The sequence below is a fragment of the Chlorocebus sabaeus genome, chromosome 21 (genome assembly GCF_047675955.1).
Source record: "Chlorocebus sabaeus isolate Y175 chromosome 21, mChlSab1.0.hap1, whole genome shotgun sequence".
NCBI classification, from domain to species: Eukaryota; Metazoa; Chordata; class Mammalia; order Primates; family Cercopithecidae; genus Chlorocebus; species Chlorocebus sabaeus.
This window is the reverse complement of record NC_132924.1, coordinates 33578581-33599626: the sequence shown is the minus strand read 5'-3', so window position 1 is coordinate 33599626 and position 21046 is coordinate 33578581. Positions and strand designations below refer to the sequence as shown.

The 21046-nt window shown below is 39.2% G+C and overlaps 1 long non-coding RNA gene across 1 annotated transcript in view; it reads left to right on the top strand.

Moving 5' to 3' along the window:
• LOC140709650 (uncharacterized) overlaps positions 1 to 12793 on the top strand; it is a 63461-nt gene extending 50668 nt beyond the window's left edge. The window contains exons 3-4 of the long non-coding RNA XR_012090317.1: positions 9364 to 9379; positions 12638 to 12793. This is a non-coding gene — a long non-coding RNA (uncharacterized lncRNA). The remainder of the gene's footprint in view (positions 1 to 9363; positions 9380 to 12637) is intronic.
• The last annotated feature ends 8253 nt before the right edge of the window (positions 12794 to 21046 follow it).

The following is a 21046-nucleotide window of genomic DNA, read 5'->3' as shown; positions in this document are numbered from 1 at the left end:
ATATAAGGCCAGTATATATTAGATATACCATAGAGTCTTTTCTAATTTTCCACCATTGCACACCTAGGCTGTTTTCAATTTCATGCTATTACAAATAGGGCCATGATGTACATATTTGTACATATATCTTTATACCTCTGATAAATTCCTTGAAGTAGAATTACTGGGTCAGAGGGCATGCCTATTTCTACAATTTTTGAACAGATTGCCTAGCCTAGAATATGTGTATCAACAAAGCCCACACCTTGTGATCTTTTGAAGTCTTTTCTAGCCTTCCTTCCTGTGGCTCATGCCTGTAATCCTAGCACTTTGGGAGGCAGAGGCGGGCAGATCACTTGAGGCCAGAAGTTCGTGACCTGCCTGGCCAACATGGTGAAACCCTGTTTCTACTAAAAATACAAAAATTAGCTGGGCGTGGTGGCAGGCACCTGTAATCCCAGCTACTCAGGAGGCTGAGGCAGGAGAATTATTTGAATCTGGGATGCGGAGGTTGCAGTGAGCCAAGATTGCAATGCTGCACTCCAGCCTGGGTGACAGACAGACTCTGTCTCAAAAAAAAAGAAAAAAAAGTACAATATGTAGAATTTTTCAAGGCTTTGGGTGTATTTCTTTCCATAGTTAGGGTTTTATGTGTGTGTGTGTATATATATGTGTATGTGTATATGTTTGTGTGTATATCTATCTATATTTATATACAGATAAATCCATATATGTAGCGAGAAAGAAAATGAGAGAGAGAATGTCTACAGACAAAACAAATTGAAAAGAGGTAAGCTGAAAAGATTCTTTGAGGCCCTGCAGTGTAACCGCAGGGGGTTTAATAGGGTCTGTTTGGTCTTATCCATGGGTGGAAAGGGAATTAAGGACTCCAAGTCGCTTCATATGGCTGTCCCTCGGTTTCTCTAAGACTCATATTCCTCAGTATCATTGTGTAATTTTCCACATATAAACACCACGTATTTCTTGTGGAGTTTAATACTACTATATGTGTTATTTTTTATATTGTGAACAAAAATGTTTGTTTTACTATATTTTTCCCTGGCCATTTCTAATATCTACAGATTTTTATACTTTTTTTTTTTTTTTTTTTTTGCCTCTGGATGCTTAACTAAATTCTCTTTTAATAATAATTTTTTTTCTTTATGAAGGTTTCCTTGGAATAAAATGTATCCTGGATATAATAACATTATTTCCTGCTTGTTGATGGACATGTTTTTTAAGACTCAGTTATATATAGCATTTATCTCTAAATATAAATAATATGCCAAAACACTTTTTCTGCTCATTAGACTCTGTGTATCAGTTTTTTCATCAGTAGCTGTTATTTTCATTATCTTTTAACGGAGGCTTGGTGAGATTAAGGGGAAAAGAAGCCAACAAAAAAAAATAAGGAAAACTGTCTTTGTCTTTAATCCTTACTTTTCTGGTCCCATCCTTCTTTCTATTCCCCTCCTATGGATCAGTCTCATATCTGCAATATTAGGAGAATAGGAACAGCAGGTGTGGAGAACAACAAATGTGTACTCTTGAGATGGCTAAATCTTTCTAAATTGTATGTTTTCCAACTTACCAGGATCCCTGTTATGATATATAAAAATCCATCACAATTATAAATAATATGCATTTTTCCTTTATATTAATATTATATAAGTGGCATGCCCGATGGAAGAAATGGACTTTTTTTTTTTTTTTTTTTTTTTGAGAAGGAGTCTCATTGTGTCACCCAGGCTGGAGTGCAGTTGCGCAATCTCTGCTCACTGCAAGCTCCGCCTCCCAGGTTCACGCCCTTCTCCTGCCTCAGCCTCCCGAGTAGCTGGGATTATAGGCGTTCGCCACCATGCCCGGCTAATTTTTTTCTTTTTTTTGTATTTTTAGTAGAAACGGGGTTTCACGGTGTTAGCCAGGATGGTCTCAATCTCCTGACCTCATGATCTGCCAGCCTCGGCCTCCCAAAGTGCTGGGATTACAGGCATGAGTCACTGTGCCCAGCCCAGAAACGGACAATATTTTGAAAGCACACATAAAAAAAAAATCTAAATTATTCAGAATTGTTATATCCCAAAACAACCTCTGTCTTATCCACAGTGGGAGTGTTTACAACGTGGAAATTGGTGAAATCCACAGATCAGGGCTATTTTTGTTAGACAGCTGTCTAAAGGTTTACTGGCACATCACTTGAAACATCGATCCACTGGCTCCTATCTTCTCTTAGTCAAGAGTCACTCCATAAGGAACTCCCTTGTTCTTCCAAATTTGCAGAGATATCAGAAGGCTGAGAGGGTTTCTGCAGACAACCCACAGGGTTGAGAGGACCTCCTCCCAGCCGAGGCAATATGCTGTCAGTTTACACCTGTGTAGCTGCTTTCCACAGCAATGACTGAAGTAAAATGGCCGGCTGAGGGGATGTGAGGCCCCAGAGGTGTCTAATCCAAGCATTATTGATGTTTTGGCAGTTTTCATGTACTGTGCATGCACACATATAAAAACACACAGTTTTAAACTTACTAAAATGGCATCTTACCAACCATACTCTGTCTCCTTCTCAGCTTTTTATGTTTACTTAACGATAAATGGTGAACATTTTCCATGTAAACAAATACTACTTTACTGGTTGTGAAGTATTAGATATACCATAGAGTCTTTTCTAATTTTCCACCGTTGCACACCTAGGCTGTTTTCAATTTCATGCTATTACAAATAGGGCCATGATGTACATATTTGTACATATATCTGTATACCACTGATAAATTCCTTGAAGTAGAATTACTGGGTCAGAGGGCATGCTATTTCTAAGTCTTCTGAACAGATTGCCTAGCCTAGAATATGTGTATCAACAAAGCCCATACCTTATGATCTTTTGAAGTCTTTTCTAGTCTGCCTGCCTCCCTTCCTTCCTTCCTCCCCTCCCCTCCCCTCCCTTCTCCTCCCCTCCCCTCCCCTCTCCTCTCCTTCCTTCCTTCCTTCCTGCCTGCCTGCCTTCCTGCCTTCCTGCCTTCCTCTTTCTTTCTTTTCCTTTCTCTCTCTCTTTCTTCCTTTCTTTCAGACAAGGTCTCACTCTGTCACTCAGGCTGGAGTGCAGTGGTGCGAACACAGCTCACTGCAGCCTCCACCTGCCAGGCTCAAGTGATCCTCCCACCTCACCCTTCTGAGTAGTTGGGACTACAAGTGCACGCCACCATGCCTGGCTAATTTTTTGTATTTTTTGTAGAGACAGGGAACTCACAATGTTGCCCAGGGTGGTCTCAAACTTCTGGGCTCAATCAGTCTGCTCACCTCAGCCTCCCAAAGTGCTGGGATTACAGGCATGAGCCACCATGCTCGGCCTTTAACTTTATTATTCTATAATTCTCTCATTCCAATGCAGAAGTATCAATGATTCCTGTAAGACTAGCATGAACCACAATAAGTAAATAGATTGCTTATGACTCTGTATCCAATAGCCCTGAATAATACGTACTTTGAAAACAAAACAAAGCTACTTTACTTTAATATCTCTACCCAAAGAAATAATGTTTTTCCATATTTATAATTCATATAAACAAAACAAACTTGCAGCAAACTAAAAATTGAGTTCTTTAGACTTTAAAACTTAAAGCATTTCTATAACTGCTATTAATCACCAGTCTTAAATATATTATCTTCATGTCTTCAGACTCAAGAAGACTTTTGTCTATAAATCCATTCTACATAGCTATTTTATTTGGAAGAGAGCATAATGCAGATGACAAATGATTCATTGTTTCTGGAGCAAAGCAATATTATTCCAGAACAAAAGGAAAGAGAAAAATAGTAACAAACATTGTGATATTTCTGAATTTGGATTGATTTGATCCTTCAACACTGTTCTAAACTATCATATTTCTATTTGATTACATTTTTTCCCTAGTCAGATCTTTAATGACAAAAACATAATGTTTGAAATCTTGCATATGTGCTCAGGTATTTAACAACTTAAGACATTTGTACTGCATTCAATTCTATTGCACTGCAAGAAATTAGAAAATACAAAGTCAGTGTAACAAAGCCAACATGAGATTTCTGAAAGGCTTCAATTCAACATTTGTCACCAATGTTGACTGATCACTTTCTCTGTTCTAGTTGTGGTGCTAGGCACCAGAGATAATGCAGTGAACCAGACAGACCCCAGACACCTTCCCTAGTCTCATAGAGCTTGCAATTAAAAACCATACTCCAATGGAAATAAGGAAGGAAAGAAGCAAATGCCCAGACTTCTACTTGCTCTTCTGGTCTTCCATTGCTTTCTCAGCATCATTTCCTTTTTGAACAATGAAGGGCCTGCTACTGGCCTAACTTATAAGGAAAAGCTCATAAAATTGATTTGCCAGATTGCCTCACAACCCAAATGCATCTATTTTTATGGCATAAAACAAAGATGTGGTATGAATAACAAACATACTTGCTTTAATGGATGTCAATTGTATTCTTAGTCTCTCTCCAGGCAATTAATATTTCCCCTTGCCATTTTAAACATAAAGAACCTCTGAAAAACTCAGCTAAGGGCATAACACGACTGTTGTCAGTGACCATGGATTCTAAGAGATCCATATAGGCTCCCAGGGCAAGCTGGTCGTGGGTAAAACTGCGCGGGTAATGGTCGCTGATCACTGTTGCCTCTCCCTGGAGTGACAAGATACCTCCTTCCCACCCTCTGCATCCAGTGTCTCATACTTGTGCCATCCTTTCCTTATTAAAAGGTTTTCAGGAACTGATCAAGTATTAATGCCCAAAGAATAATAAAACGTGAATTTTAGCAAAAACCAAAACAGTGAATTTAGCAGAAAACAAACCTTTAAATCAAAGGGATAGCCCAACATATGTAATTTAAGATATTAATTAGCATATAGAATATATTTGGGCAGGAGAAAAGTCCAAATATAAATTTTTTTTTTTTTTTTTTTTTTTTTTTTTTTTTTTATTTGAGGCGGAGTCTCGCTCTGTCGCCCAGGCTGGAGTGCAGTGGCCGGATCTCAGCTCACTGCAAGCTCCGCCTCCCAGGTTCACGCCATTCTCCTGCCTCAGCCTCCCGAGTAGCTGGGACTACAGGCGCTCGCCACTGCGCCCGGCTAGTTTTTTGTATTTTTTTAGTAGAGACGGGGTTTCACCGGGTTAGCCAGGATGGTCTCGATCTCCTGACCTTGTGATCCACCCGTCTCGGCCTCCCAAAGTGCTGGGATTACAGGCTTGAGCCACCGCGCCCGGCCCAAATATAAATTAACTTGAGAACAAAAATAAGAGAAAACTAGTTAAACATAGGTGGGTGGATGACAGGCATCTGGGTGCAGTAGGGAAAGCCCAAGATCTGGATGAAAGAACATACCTGGGTCCAAATTCTTCCTGAGCCTCAGTTTCTTCAACTACAAAATGAGAACAATGACATCTATAAGATTTTTTCTATTTATAGGATTAAATATGATAATGTATGTAAAGAACATGGACCACATGAGCTGTCCCTGTGCCATCATGAAGTCAGACCACAAAGGTGCCTGCAAATTCTGCATATGAGCGCTTCCTGAATGCCTTTTCCTTTCTGTAAAATGAGGTACAACAGGATTTTCAGCTGAGTCTGAACCCCAATAATTTGGAATACTGATGGAAAATCATGAAGGGAGAGTGGGAAAAGCAGACTTTGTTTGTTTTGTTTTTGTTTTTGTTTTTGAGACAGGATCTCCCTCTGTCACCCAGGCTAGAGTGCAGTGGTGCCCTTTTGGCTCACTGCAACCTCCGTTTCCCAGGCTCAAGCGATTCTCATGCTTCAGCCTCCCGAGTGTCTGGGACTACAGGAATGCACCACCACCCCGGCTAATTTTTGTATTTTTTGCAGAGACTGGATTTCGCCGTGTTAGCCAGGCTGGTCTCAAACTCATGAGCTCAAGCGATCCGCCTGCCTTGGCCTCCCAAAGTGCTGGGATTATAGACAGGAGCCACCGGGCGGCAAAAGCAGACTTTTTTTTTAAAACTTCAGTTTGTTTTTCTAGAGCGAAACAGTGGGGTCTTTAGTTTGCATTAGAATCACTCAAGAAACTCCTCCCCACCTTTAAATGTTCATTTATTTATCACAATGAACAGGAAACATGTAAACCACGTAGCTTTTTCCTCAGGAAATAGGTTTTTAAATGCACATTCTGGGGCCCAGTCCTATGAAATTCTGATTCAGAAGATCTTTGGGAATCTGCATTTTAAAAAAATTCCATAGGTCATTCTGAGGCTGGGCAGCTGTGGGCAAACTCGGAGAAACAGGGCTGGAGAGAGTGTACCTTGATTTCCACTTTGAGAACACACTGTTTGAGAGTCTCTTTAATGTGCTATTTGGTAATATAAATGGAAAGCAAAACTCCTTTCCAAAGTGGAAAGATTTAAGACAATGAATAACTAAATTGATTGGCAAAGTAAAATAAAGTCCGTTTTCATTGTGAAGTGAAATCTTGGCAATGTGTTTCTTTAAGGAAGTGCTTCTTGTTCTTAATATAGATTTGGGCTACTATAAATCTGGACATTCTTTTGGTTCCCAAAGAACCAAATCATTACGCCAGGAAAGCTGGAGTAGAGGTGGGAATGAGCAAAGGATTAAGGAGTCTAGTTTCTCTTTGCTGATGTGAAGGGAACACAGAGGTGGGCCTGGTAGTTCCAGAGCCCAACACCTTCAGTTCTGTGCACAGTTCCCTCTTGGTGTTTTTTTATACCGGATGTTCCAAAATGTGAAAAAGATGCTACTGTCAGCTTGAATTCGGATGCCTTGTCCTTTTGCCAATAGGAGGTGGGGTCTTCCTGAATGTCAGGGCTTCCTGGATGGTTGGCCATCCTGGAAGGCAGACGTTTGTGAACTGCAAAGGTTTCCCTTAAATATTGGTCAGGGCCTGGGCTCTGGGAGAAGACAACTGGTCTAGGGGCTCTTGCTGGGGAAGGCACTGGCCGCTGCAAAGTGGTGGTGCAGGCCAGGGATGAAGGAGAGTGCTGGTAGGCCACTGTCCTCTGGAAGGGCTCCTCTTACGACTCTGCTGGCAGTCACATCCAGTGTGAAGGTCTTTGCTGTTCTTTGATCTTTTATTCTTTTTTGTTATTTCCAATCCTTCAGTAAAGTTGGGCACTTGAACAGATTTTTCAGTTCCACAAATTGAAGAGCACCTCTCATATTCTAGGATACTGAAGTGAGCATGGCAGACAAGTGTCCTATCTTTATGGGCTTTCTAACTTTAGATCCTGAGGTCTGAGGGGAATTAAGGAATGAGCTGACATCCAAAATTGGACTGGGTTGTATGAGGTGAGCTACACAAAGGGTTCACACTCCTTCTGTGCACCTGGCGGGATTTGCCTGGAGCTACACAGATCTGACTACTCAATTCACCGTGAAGTTACCACTGATGGTCTGTTATCCTTCTCTCCTATGGAAAAACCTTTTAAATTTGGATTAAAGATTTATAGAGCTTTACTAATGTCCTCAAAGAACGGGCATATGCAGTTTGAACTCTATTATAGAAGCAATTCAGCTCTTTGCAACTAAAAACATTGGCTTCTACTTGAAGTCTAAGTAAAAACTGCCTGATTGACTTGATAATGAGAATTGTCTGTAATTAGCAATCACTTGTTTGGCATCCAAATAGCGGCCCGTTTGCTCTCTTGAAGCATGCTCGAATCACTCACCATCTTACTTTAAGAAAATTTTTTTTTAATTATAGATGTAACATATGCTCCTATTGAAAATTTAGAAAATAAAAATGAAGAGAAGGAAAAAAGATTATCAATAGTTTCACTTACATATCCATTGTGATTTATTTTCTTCTTCTGACATACAAACAGTTGCCAGTTTATGAAGGTTTGACCTGCGTTTTTTTGACCTTACATTGGTACAAAAGTGATATGCATTTAGTAGAAACCATACTCCAAGCACCCACACGGCAATTCTCAGTACAGTGTTTAATACATTACATGAGATATTCAACATTTTATTATAAAACAGGCTTTGTGTTAGATGATTTTGCCCAACTGTAGGCTAATGTAAGTGTTCTGGACACGTTTAAGAGAGACAAGATTAAACTATGATGTTCTGGAGGTTAGGTGTATTAAATGCATCTTCACCTTATGATATTTTCAACTTAAGGATGAGTTTATTTAGCCCCATTGTAAATTGAGAAGCATCTGTATTAATTTTTACACGGTTGCAATTTCATGGTATATGTGCAATTGCATAGGCTGGTTTCTTAAAAAATCTGTTTTTAAAATATCTGCTAACTATATAAAGCAGGAAAAATATCACATAGAAGTCTGCCTCCCAGAGAAAGTATCCCTTCCTTTAACATCTGGGTGCATTCTTTTATAATTCCTTTTTTAAAAAAACGTAATTGTGTTTATGCTGGATTAAAGTTTTGTTAATGTGCACAGATCTTGTCAGAAAGAGTTTCAAGAGGCTCAGTTGCAGATCATATCTGTTATTGGTGGTTTAGCAGTCTTTCCCAATTAAACCTCAATGACTCAGGACTCTCAGTATGACTTTTAAAGGTGCAGAAAACAATCATTCTTGTTCCATGGCAGAAAAAAGGGACGATTATGTTGCACTACGTCATTCTACTTTTGTGCAGGGAAAACACCTTTTGAAAGTGATTCCCCTGGTTCAGTTTCTTAACAGAGCGACCCACATAGCCATTGTTAGCAAGCACTGGAAGAGAACACTATTAATTACGGCTTTAAGTGGCCACTAAACATGCAGAAGATTTCCTCTGAACTGAGAGTTGAAGAATATGGTGCAACAAGCCCATTTCCTGGCACTGGAAAGTGGAGAGAGAGCTGCAGAAGAGACCGTGATGAAGGAAGCACTGCAGGGCCATGCTTGGCCCCCGACGTGGGCCTTCAGCTGGGCCTCTTGATTCTAGGTCCCAGCCTGAGTACACGAGGATTCCTCTGGTCTGTTAGCTACAACTTCCTCTTCTAGAGGTCTTACTTGTCATCTATGTCTTGTTCATCGGCATATATTTTCTAGAAATTTCCTCAAGATACTGTGATGATTCACTTTCTGAGATGTCACAAACTTGAGAATGACTTACTATTGTCTTCATATATGTGTGTGTGCATAAACACACACACACACACACACACACATTTATGTGCATGCATTCTGGTGTCATGACCCTTTCCCTAAAGTCTTCATTGTCTTCTGAAATTTACTATTATAGATGTCAAGACTGAGCAAAGCCTGATTTGTATCATTCTGTAGAACCTTTTGTTCTTCGTATTTTAATTTTTAGTTTAATAATTTTTCTAGAATATATATAATGTGGATAATTCTTTTGTAAACTCCTCAACTATACTTACTTTCTGTGTAATCCAATTTTTTTCCCCTTTCTCCTGCAGCCCTTCTACCATGAAGGTGAGCCGTGAAGTCTATTGCCCAGGGATTGGGGACGTTTGTATTAAAGAAGGTTTTGGAGTACAGAAGCAGGAAGATGTGTTGTGGAGATGCTGTTGGCAGAAACAACTGACCTTGACTAAACAAACCAAGAGTTCCTGCAGGAGCAGAGGCCACTGGGTGGAGGCTGACGCCCTTGCACAGGCTTGGGCAGCTCTTCTCCACGTGTCCACGTGGCTCACTTCCTCACCTACTTCAAGGCTCTGCTCACATGTCACCTCCTCAAGGAGGCCTTCCCCGACTACCCTGTCCTCACTCCCAACCCTTACCCCTGCATTCTCTGTCCTTCTCACTCTGCTGTGGTTTATCCTACCTGACACAGAACAGATTTATCTCCCTGTTGTCTAGCAGGCTTTTATCTAGTTCTGCTTTGCTGGATTGTATCAAGTAAGTCCCAGTTCCTGGACTTCATCACTCAGAAAGGGTGGAACACACAAAAATGGGATTTTCCTGTTCCCTCTACAGCACTTTCTTGTGGATGCCACATCTCCCCACATGCAATATTCTATTCCCATCTCACTCTTACCTCGTGCCGAGCTATTTTCTCAGAGTGTGAGTCTCTGAATGGAAAATCTACTGCTTTGTGCCCTGCTTGAGGATAAGCTTCACCAGAGCAGTCTATATTGTTGTTGCTGTTGTTGTTGTTTATTGCTGTATTCTTAGCTTCTAGAACAGTGCCTGGCATGGCACTCAGTGGCATGAATAAATTTATGAGTATATATAATGGACAAGTTTGGGAGAAGAAAATTAGTTTGGAAACAGGAGAGTTTAGTGGGAGGGACAGGGCCCTGACTACTTCAAAAAGCAGCAGTACTGTAAGAGGACAGAGTTTCTACTTTTCTGCCTGGCCTAGGACTTGTACTGGACTTTCAACTTGAATTCATGTAGCAAGATGGTGGTGGTAAAAAGATAAAGGCATTTCTACGTCGGTAGACAGTTTCTTTTCCTGGAGACAAGAATGGAGAAGGCCTACCAGATTCTGGCAGTGAGTTGACTGTACTTGTTTTCAGCATTGTGAATTGTTGCCTTCATGTGGATTTTAGTAGGGAGCTGAGCAATGCTTCCATCCAGATTTCCATTTCAAATTGGATATCTATTTGCACCTTTAATGTGTGTAACAAATACTTCACAGAAAATACAAAGTTGAACTATGGGCAGCTCAATTCATCCCCCCGAGGCAGACAAGAGATGGCAGGTCCAAGTTATGCCTATACTACATAGTAGAGATTATTTTAAGTGTTTTTCATTGCTTCCAAGTTCATACAAATGCTTCTTACTAATTTATTTTGGCCACATTCACTATTCTTATTTGGTACTCATTAGTGAGTTTTTACTCTTTGGAAGAAAAGAAACCTCCAGATTAACTGAAACATTTAAATATGAATTGTACGTAGGCTTTATTCATTTATAAAATGCAAAGAAATTAAGATTAAAAGGAAAATCACATCAAAACCCAGAGACATAAGTAAAATGCATTTAAATGATTCTTCAGTAGTTTATTGATGCTGAGATAGTTTTTTTCCCCCCTTAAAAATATATAAAATTTTCTTTTCATCTTCCCTGAAGCATATCCAAATAAGTTAGTGACTACATAATTAATATCCAGGTATTCTGTGATATTTGGATAATAGGCTTCAACTTCTTCTAAACTTATTTCATACTTCAGACCACACATTTGCAGTTCATTGATAATGCTTTTGGTTGCAGCCTGAGATATTTCCAGGTCTAAAGCCAGGTTCACATTTTGCTTTGAAGGGACAGAAATTTCAAACAAATACAGATGGTCGGGCCATAAACTTAATTAAAATTTCTGCTTTACTGGATGTTACATTAAGTATGGCCATAATGCCAAGAGAAATACATGAAAAATCCATTTGCATCCACATCCTGCTGCTTCCACATAGAATGAAATAACAGAATGCTAAGAAGTATGTATTTGTGTGTATGTGTGTGAGAACACATGTGTATTAAGCGAGTTCTCTCTTTTGGCTGGGTGGCCATACTAATCTCATATTTTGACTAATAAAATATGTTTTTTTAAAAAAATTTTAATTAATTTTTGTTGTTGTTGTTGTTGTTGTTGTTGTTTGAGACCGAGCCTCCCTCTGTCACCCAGGCTGGAGAGCAGTGGAGCCAACTTGGCTCACTGCAACCTCCGCCTCCCAGGTTCAAGTGATTCTCATGCCTCAGCCTCCGGAGTAGCTGGGATTACAGGCATGCACCACCATGCCCAGCTAATTTTTGTATTTTTAGTAGAGATGGAGTTTCACCATGTTGGCCAGGCTGGTCTGGAACTCCTGACCTCAGGTGATCTGCCCACCTTGGCCTTCCAAAATGCTGGGATTATAGGCGTGAGCCTCCATGCCTGGCTTAAAAGATGGGTTTTAATTAAAATCTGGGATTGGCCAGCTCCATATCTGTTAACCTTCCCATATAGTGCTGGAGCACTAATTTAGAGAGATTTTGAACTACTGTGTGGTTTGTCTGTCTCCTTTTTGTGTAAATCTAGGATGTTTTTTTTTTTTTTTTTTTTTTTTTTTCCAATTTGCCTGGAATATTTTCTTACTTAGAATTCTATGGAGATCATAACTCATCGCCAGGAGGGTGAACAAGGTCACTCACAGGAAGGTGGAGCATGGCTTTCTTATACAATTGGAAGGGAGGACAGGACGCAGCCCTGTCATTTACAGATGAGGACTCTGTGTCCCAGGAGGGCAAGGGAGCATGCAGAGTCTGGTGTGGTAAGCACAGGCCCAGCTCTGTGCAGATGGGGCAGTGAGAGCAGAAAGGACTGCTGCGGCCACATTTGACAGGTCTGGTTGACCCTGCAGTAGGACACCATCCAAAATTTCCATTAAGTGCCTTAGTCCCAATTCCTCAGAAAGAAGGGCTTGAGAGCAAGCCTATGTATGAAGTCTTTATTGGCGAGTATGATCCCAAAGAGGAGTAGGGATGTAAACCAGGAAAGACGGGTAACTCGGTCACTGAAGTCAACTGTTTGCTCTGCCCATCAGGACCCTGTGAGGAGCCTAATGAATTGTAGCCCAGGACCCTCTGTCATGGGTTGAATTGTGTTTCTCCAGGATTCATATGGTGAATCCCTGACCCTCAGTATCTAAGAATGTGACAGCATTTGGAGATAGGGCCTATAAAGAAGTGATTAAGATAAGTGAGCCTCATAGAATGGGCACTATTTTAATCTGACTACTGTCCTTTTAGGAACAGAAAATCTGTACACACACAGAGACATCAAGGATGCATGTTCACAGAGGAAAGGCCAGGTGAGGCCACAGCAGGAAGGCAGTCATCTGCAAGCCAAGAAGAGAGACCTCAGAAGAAACCAACCTGCTGACACCTTGATCTTGGACTTTCAGCCTCCAGAACTATGATAAAATAAATTTCTGTTGTTTAAGTTACCAGTCTGTGGTGCTTTGTTATGGCAGCTCTAGCCAACTCATACATTCTTTGACAGGGAAGAAGGAAGACTTCAAGTTTTGACTCTTAGAGGGTTCGTTGCCTCTGGGTTGCATATGCTTGGGTATGAAGCAATTTCCCCTGGAGTCTCATGCATTGGGGTCAACAGAGATGTCCCAGGGCAGGAGATGACAGGAGCACAGCTGGGTTTCAGGTAAGGCCCTAGTAGGTGGCAGATGTTAGAAGCAGATTGGAGCCTGTGCAGAAGTGGACTGCAGGGGGTGAGAGGTGGGGAGGGGAGACAGGTAAGGCTGGGAGGAGCAAAAGCAAAGCTGAAGTGGTGTCTAATACACAAGGTAATAATGGTATTGATAATAGGGATACTGATAATGGGTGATATTTATTGAGCATATTTTATGTGCCAGACACTGGGCTATGCACTTTATACAAACTATTTCACTTTCTATCTCACTAACTCCCCAGCAAACACTCTAGGATTTAGGTACCACTCTTATCCCTATTTTACAGACAAAGAAACTGAGGCATAGGGAGTTTCAGGAACTTACCCCAAGGTCATAACATCTACTAGTTAGTTGCCTCAACTCAAGTGATGTGGCTCCAAATCTTGCATTCTTAGTCTGCTTTCTCTTGATGCTGTCATTAAAAGAGTGTTCTAGAAAGATAAATTTGAACAGTTGTTTTAATTCATTTTAATTTCATATACAAGCTATATTTTAATGAAAATATACAGTATTCTATGTGTAAGCTTATCACAAAAAGGTCAATATAATAGAGTGGTTAAGCAGTCCGACCACAGAGCCAAGTTCCTAGGTTCAAATCCCAGCTCTACTATTTTCCTGCTGTGAGAATTTGGGAAAGTTACTCCACTTCTCTGGGCCTCACTTCAAACCTGTGGATGATAAAAATAGCCCCTACTTCATAGTGTTTGTCCCAGTTTTCCAGAAAGGGGAGGATTAAATTATTTAATATACATAAACTGCTTTTTGTACATAGTGAATATTAGGGTTTTTTATTATAATCTTTAAAAATAATTTAGCTGGGCACAGTGGTGCAGACCCATAGTCCTAGTCACTCAGGAGGCTGAGGCAGGAGGATCTCTTGAGCCTAGGAGTTTGAGGTGTACAGTGAGCTATGATCACATCATTGCACTCCAGCCTGGTCAACAGAGCAAGACCTTGTCTCCAAAAAAGTAATAATAATAAAATAATAAATGAGGAAAAATTGACCAGATGTGACTTTCAATAACTCTTACTCATATTAAATTCTTGAATATTACATGTGGATCTCCGAATTTTTGCAACACTTCTGTTGCCGTGTAAGCTAAGGGACCCAGTTTTTTTGAAGTACTGGTCACATGTCAACTGTTAAACATCGCATTACCGGCATCATAAGTGAAGTCACCATTTGGCAAATAATTTCTTGGCAGGAGTGGCTCTCACCAACAGGGAAAATGTAAAAACATAAATAAAATCCCTATTGCAATTATTTAACACATTTCAGACACACGGCTCAGCAAGTTTTTCAACTGCAAAGCTCTTTTCCTTCCATCTTTGAACTTGGATGGCTGAGCTGTGAGGAGGAATTGAACTGTCCTGTAAATCCATTTTTTTTTTTTTCTGTAGCTGTCCCTTATATGCAGGTGATGCTGTTTACCACAGGAAAAGATAAGCACATTATGCAAACACATGCATGCGCTTTGCCTTAAAAGGCCGTAGTTTGTTATCTGATTGCTCTAAGTTAACGTGGGAAACCCGCATGAATGGTTGCAATAGTTGTCTTACGTCATTTCCTCCCTTTCAAGGGTAGATAGAGCAAGTTTCCTCATTTGAGAAATGAAGGGGGTTGGACCAGATATCCTCCAAGCTCCCTTTTGGCTGTGATATTCTGTAGCTTCAGATTCTCTTCTTCTTGGGCAGTGTTTTCGGTTTTTAGGGCACTGAATCCAAATAGCCCTACCTGCTAATTTCAGTTTGGGCTGCTATGAAGACAAAAGGCAAGGACTGACGTTTCAGTAAAGCATTATAACATACAGAGTGGCTCCACATATGCATCCTTTATGAAATCCTCAGAGAAATTTCCAAGGAATTTTGCAGATGAGAAGAATGAGATCCCAGGAGGTTAAGTGACTTGTCCAAGGCCACACAGCTCGTAGGCAGCAAGGCCAAGTTTAAAACTCAAGTCTTTTTATCTGTTGGTGCAGTGTTATTTGCAGCATGCCACAGTCCCTCACAATCCAAGAGATAAACCTGATGAGATTATGTAAACTTTCAGTTCCTTCAGCCAATGGGCCGGCATTGACTCTATTAGTTCTGATTGGGTCATGTGTATAACCCTGAACCAATCATTGTGGCAAGGGCAGTGTAAAACTTCTGATTGGCCGGACCTAGTCACAACCTCCCCCCGAAACGTGGGGAGGTTCCCTGAAACACAAAGCTAAAAATAGGAGATGAAAAAAAAAAAAAAAAAATCAAGGGCCCTCATCAGACAAGACAGAATAAATGATGCACAGAAAAATAAGAAAATTCCCATTGTACACAGAGAAAGAATTTCCCCTAAAATACACTTCAAAAACAAGTTGTTTTCAAATGTCTTATTTTCTATTTTGTCTTAATTGAATTTAATTTTTGCAAAAGCAGTTTTTTTTTTTAACTGATGTCAAATCAAATACTAACTCAAAGGTGTTTGAGGGCGCACAATGATAAAAGCCCAATCATTTCAGGTACTGGGATTTCTGAAATTCACACTCATTTAGTGCATTTGGGTCCCAGTTCAAATGAGATAAGCTCATTCTTCTTTGGGAAATGAAATAAGGATTTGAACTGCTCCCAATCAGATCAAATCAACAAACATTTCTTGGACACCTTATGTGTAAGGTGCCCAGGATAAAGAGAGGTGGCTGAGCCAGCCATGTTTCCAACTTTGTTAATTTGTTAAGTTTTCTGTTTCTTGTCTTGTGATCCCCAGATTTTATACCTGGGAGACATTTTACTTGTTGGGCGTGCATCATTCACATTCCCTTTGGCTTCTAGAAGCTGCTCGAAGGGTTTTTTTTTTTTTTTTTTTTTTAATTGCTTTTGGATTATATTCTGTTGAGCAAAACTTTCCCCTTGGTTGTTATAGCAACTTTCAAATTGCAAGAGTTAGATGTCAGCCCAGAGGTTTGACAAACAGATGACTTCCAGACAGAGGGGCTGATTTAGGAGTTTTGGATGGGGACACAGGGCTTTTACTGTACTCTGAACTAGTTTACATAATTTGCAAATTGTTTTGGTTCAAGTAAGCTAACCTCTGAACCAACCATAGAGTATTTGGTTACATTCCAAGTCCCTACAAGGAGCTACTCAATTCATTCATTAATATTCTATAAGTTTCAACTAGCAGCTAACTAGTTAGCCTGTAGATGTGGGGGCAGTGGATGGTGTCTGCATCTTGCAGTTGTTGGCAAGCTGCGTTCGGTTGTGCTTTTGCTTCTCATGTCTCCTAACCCATCTTCAAGTTTTACTGGCTTCCTAAAACATGAATCCAACCCATTTCTAAACCTCTGTCCAGAAGCCTGACTCCCACACACTCTCTGGGACTATCTGGGACTCTTAGGGTGAATGTGATTGCAAATCATAATTTTCTCAGTGAAAGGAAGGTGTTCCTGGTTAAATTCAGGGTTGCTGCTGCCCCCTCCCCAATCCCCCACAAAGATTCTTAGTCTACCTTTTCAATGAGAGTCTATATAGTTATTTTTTGTTTTTATTGTTATTGTTGTTTGTGTTTTCATTAGGACAAAGAGTTATTTGTAGTTCCAGTTCTTGAAACTAAAGTCTATTCCTTTAAATTGTCATGTAAAGGAAATAAAAAAAAAAAATTATTGAGAGGTAATTCACATACCACAAAAATTCACCCATTTTGAATATATAATTCAATAATTCTTAGCAAATTTACAGAGCTCTATAACTGTGATCACAATCCAAATTTAGAACATTTCTAACACCCCAAATAGAAACCCAGTACCATTTTAATCACTTTCCAGTCCCACCCCAGCCCCAGGCAACCAATAAAGAAGGATGATTTATCCTTAGTCTACTTGGCTTCACTACTAAATCCTCAAAGTCCCTTTTGGGATTCGTGAATGACCATCATTCCAGGAAAAAAATAAAGGAAACAAAACCTTTATTATTTTTTTCCTGGTTACAAAAGTAAGACATGCTTATTGTGAAACAAATTCAAAATTTAAAGAAAAGTACTTTTAAAATATGTGATTTGTAGCAGAAAAAAACTACTGTTATATTTTGGCATGAAATATTTCAGGTTTTTAAATCATATTAGAAACAATAAATATTTATAGTGGAAAAGGGAAAATACTTAGAAGCACAAATAATTTTAAAAATCACTTAATTTCACTATCCAGAGATAATCTCTATGCATTAGTTACCTTTTTCAGTATAACAAATGGCCTCAAAGATCTCAGTGGCATAAAACAATGAGCAATTATTTCTTGCTTATAGTTCTATGGGTAGGCTCGGGCAGCTCTGTTTCATGCTACAGGCCAATTTTAGGTTTGCTTCCCAGATGTCACTTTATTTCTTAAACTCAGTAATTACGTGGAACATGTCTACTCAGAGGATTAGTGGAAACGTGATATTTCTTAAGACCTGCAATCAGACCTGCCATACTCAAGGCACGTGGAGCAGTCCAATTTGAATGTGCGGGGAAGCATACTCCTCCCATGGTGATACTGGGGAAAGGGAGCCAGTATTTGCTAAACAGTGTATTAGTACCCTGTAAAGATTATGATGTCTATTCTTTTCTTTTCCCCCCTATATAGTATTTATATAAAAACTTTTTTTCTGTTATGAAAACAGGTTCTTTCTAATAAGTACATGAAAAGATGCTCAACATCACTAATATTAGGGAAGTACAAATCAAAACCACAATGAAATACCACTTCACACCCATTAAGATGGCTATTTTCAAAAAAACAGTAACAACAAATGTTGGTGAGATTGTGGAGAGACTGGAACTCTTATGCACTATTGGTGGGAATGAAAAAGGGTGCAGTTGCTACAGAAAACAGTATGGCAGTTCCTCACAAAATTAAAACTAGAATTACCATATGATCCGGCTATTCCACTTCTGTGTGTACACCTAGGAGAACTGAAAGCAAGGACTTGAACAGATGTTTGTACATTCATGTTCATAACAACATTATTCACAATAGCCAAAAGGTAGAAGCAACCCACGTGTTCACTGACAGACAAATGGATAAACAAAATATAGTATATCCAAACAAGGAAATATTTTTCAGCCTTAAAAAAAAAGGAAATTCTGATGCACATTACAACATGGATGAACCTTAAGGACATCATATAAAATGAAATAAGCCAGTCACAAAAGGACAAATACTGTATGAGTTCCCTTATCTATAAAGTACCTAGAATAGTTAAATTCATAGACACAGAAAGTAGAACTGTGGTTCCTAGGAGTTGAGGGGAGGGAGAAATGGGAAGTTATTGTTTAGTGGATACGAAGTTTCAGTTTTACAAGATGAGATAGATTCTGGAGATGGGTAGTGGTAAAAGAGGCATAACAATGTAAATGTACCCAGTGCCACTGAACTGTACATGTAGAAGTTGTTAAAGCAGTAAATTTTGTGTTAATTTTATCATGATAAAAATGGTTTCTTTTCCTACATATGGTTTTAATTGCCTTGTTAACATTTCCAAGTCAATAAACATTATTTTGTAGCATTATTTTAATTATTTATTTATTTATTATTTATTTTTTTATTTTTTTGAGATGGAGTTTTGCTCTTGTTGCTCAGGCTAGAGTGCAATGGCACAATCTCAACTCAATGCAAATGCTGCCTCCTGGGTTCAAGCAATTCTCCCGAGTAGCTGGGATTACAGGCATGTGCCACCACACCTGGCTAATTTTGTATTTTTAGTAGAGACGGGGTTTCTCTATGTTGGTCAGGCTGGTCTGGAACTCCCGACCTCAAGTGATGCATCCACTTTGGCCTCCCAAAGTGCTGGGATTACAAGTCTGAGCCACCGCACCCAGCCTGTAGCATTATTTTTAATGATTGCTTATATAGTTTCTCATAATGTAGATATAAATTACTTAATTTCTTATTATGGGCATTTACCTTTTCAATTTTTTTCTGTTGTAAATAATACACTTTTGTTCCCACCTGTGATTATATTCTTTAGATAATTTTCCAGAAATGGAATTTTGAGATCAGTGGTTATGAACATTTAAAAATATTTAAAAATCTGGATTCTCACTTCTTCAATTACTTGCCACTATGGCATGTTACTATCTTAAAAACTTTTTTTTTTTTTGGTCACATGAAAAATGCTATTCCATAGATATTTTAATTTGGATTTCAAAGATTAGTAATGAAGTTGAATGTGTTTCGACATGGCATTTCTTTTTCTCTTCCCCTACCCACCCCCTGACCCCCATCTCCTTTTTTTTTTTTTTTTTTTTTTTTCTGTGTGTCAATTGCCAGCCCATGACATTTGCTCAGTGTTCTGTTGGGACAGACACACACTAAGGGCAGGACAATGGCATCAGTCTATCCTGGGTACAGGCCATATGGGGGTGTATTGACTGTAGGCAATTTTTTTTTTTTTTTTTTTTTTTGAGACGGAGTCCGGCTCCGTCGCCCAGGCTGGAGCGCAGTGGCAGGATCTTGGCTCACTGCAAGCTCCGCCTCCCGGGTTTACGCCATTCTCCTGCCTCAGCCTCCCGAGTAGCTGGGACTACAGGCGCCCACCACCTCGCCCAGCTAGTTTTTTGTATTTTTTAGTAGAGACGGGGTTTCACCGTGTTAGCCAGGATGGTCTTGATCTCCTGACCTCGTGATCCGCCCGTCTCGGCCTCCCAAAGTGCTGGGATTACAGGCTTGAGCCACCGCGCCCGGCCGACTGTAGGCAATTTAAAACCAGTAGTGAAACCTGTTAAAGGTCAACCTACACCAGCATTCTAAACAATGTCAATGTAAAATACTCCACCCAGCCCTCTCTTTTCTTTCCTTAATGGTCTATACATTCTTTATATATTGCAGTTATTAAACCTTTGTCTGACATTCATGATATTTGCCCTTTCATTTTGTGGATAGTTTTTAAATTGCTTTGAGTAAGTGATTCATTCACATGTTTAAAATTCAAAAAGTATGAAAGGGTCATCAGGGAAAAGTATCCCTCTCATCCCAGCTACCTAATTCTCCTCCTTTCGGACACCATTGTGATTAACTTCCTATGCATCCTGCCAAAAAAGAATTTAGGCATAAACATTTCTCCTCTGTTAATCAAATAGGAGCATACTATAATAATTTCAGTGCCTTGCTTTTTTTTTTCACTTAGTAATAGAGATCGTTTTATAACACTACCTTAATAGCGTCCATTTTCAGTGCCCTGAAAAGTTAGATTTGTGCCTACTGCCAATGACGGAGGGACACTGCTTTAGCAAGCAAGGTGGAGGTGAGGGATAGAAGTACTTAGGAGACAAGACAAATTAACTTGCCAAATCATTGTCAGCATGAATGCAAAAAAAATCTTGCATAATGAAGGATTGCCTCCAGTACCACCAAACATCCATTTTCTTGCTTTTCTTAACCTTGGAATTTGAGGTTCCAGAAATCCTCATAACTTTGTGTGGTGTTTGTAACAGTTGCACATTTTAGTATCAAACAATTCATATATATATATGTGTGAAGTGTGAAGTGTGACATCTAATATTTATATGGGCAACCAGATGACTTTTGAACACTTGAATTGCAAAAAAACCCCTTATTTCTATAAAAGTATGTAATAAGCTTTTACTAAGTTTTGAAAAAAACTGAAATATACTTTCAGCTTTATTAAATACTTTTCATTTAACCCTACATAAAACTTTGATTTTTGTTAATAATAAATTGCATTTGCCTTTTAATAGACTATTTTTAATATTTAGAAGAAAATATTTTTGGAAAGCACATATAAAAAGTAAATTTAAATCTTATATGTTTATATTTATTTAACTTATATTTTTTGATAAAATATTCAAATTTTGGATATTTTAATACGATCACATTTTATATTTTTAATCTTTTAGATTATTACTTTCTACAGGCCACAATTCATGTGAAATTATTCATTATAACAACCTAGTTAGTGATTCATTAAAGTGAAGTTAACGTTATTAATTTAACATTATATA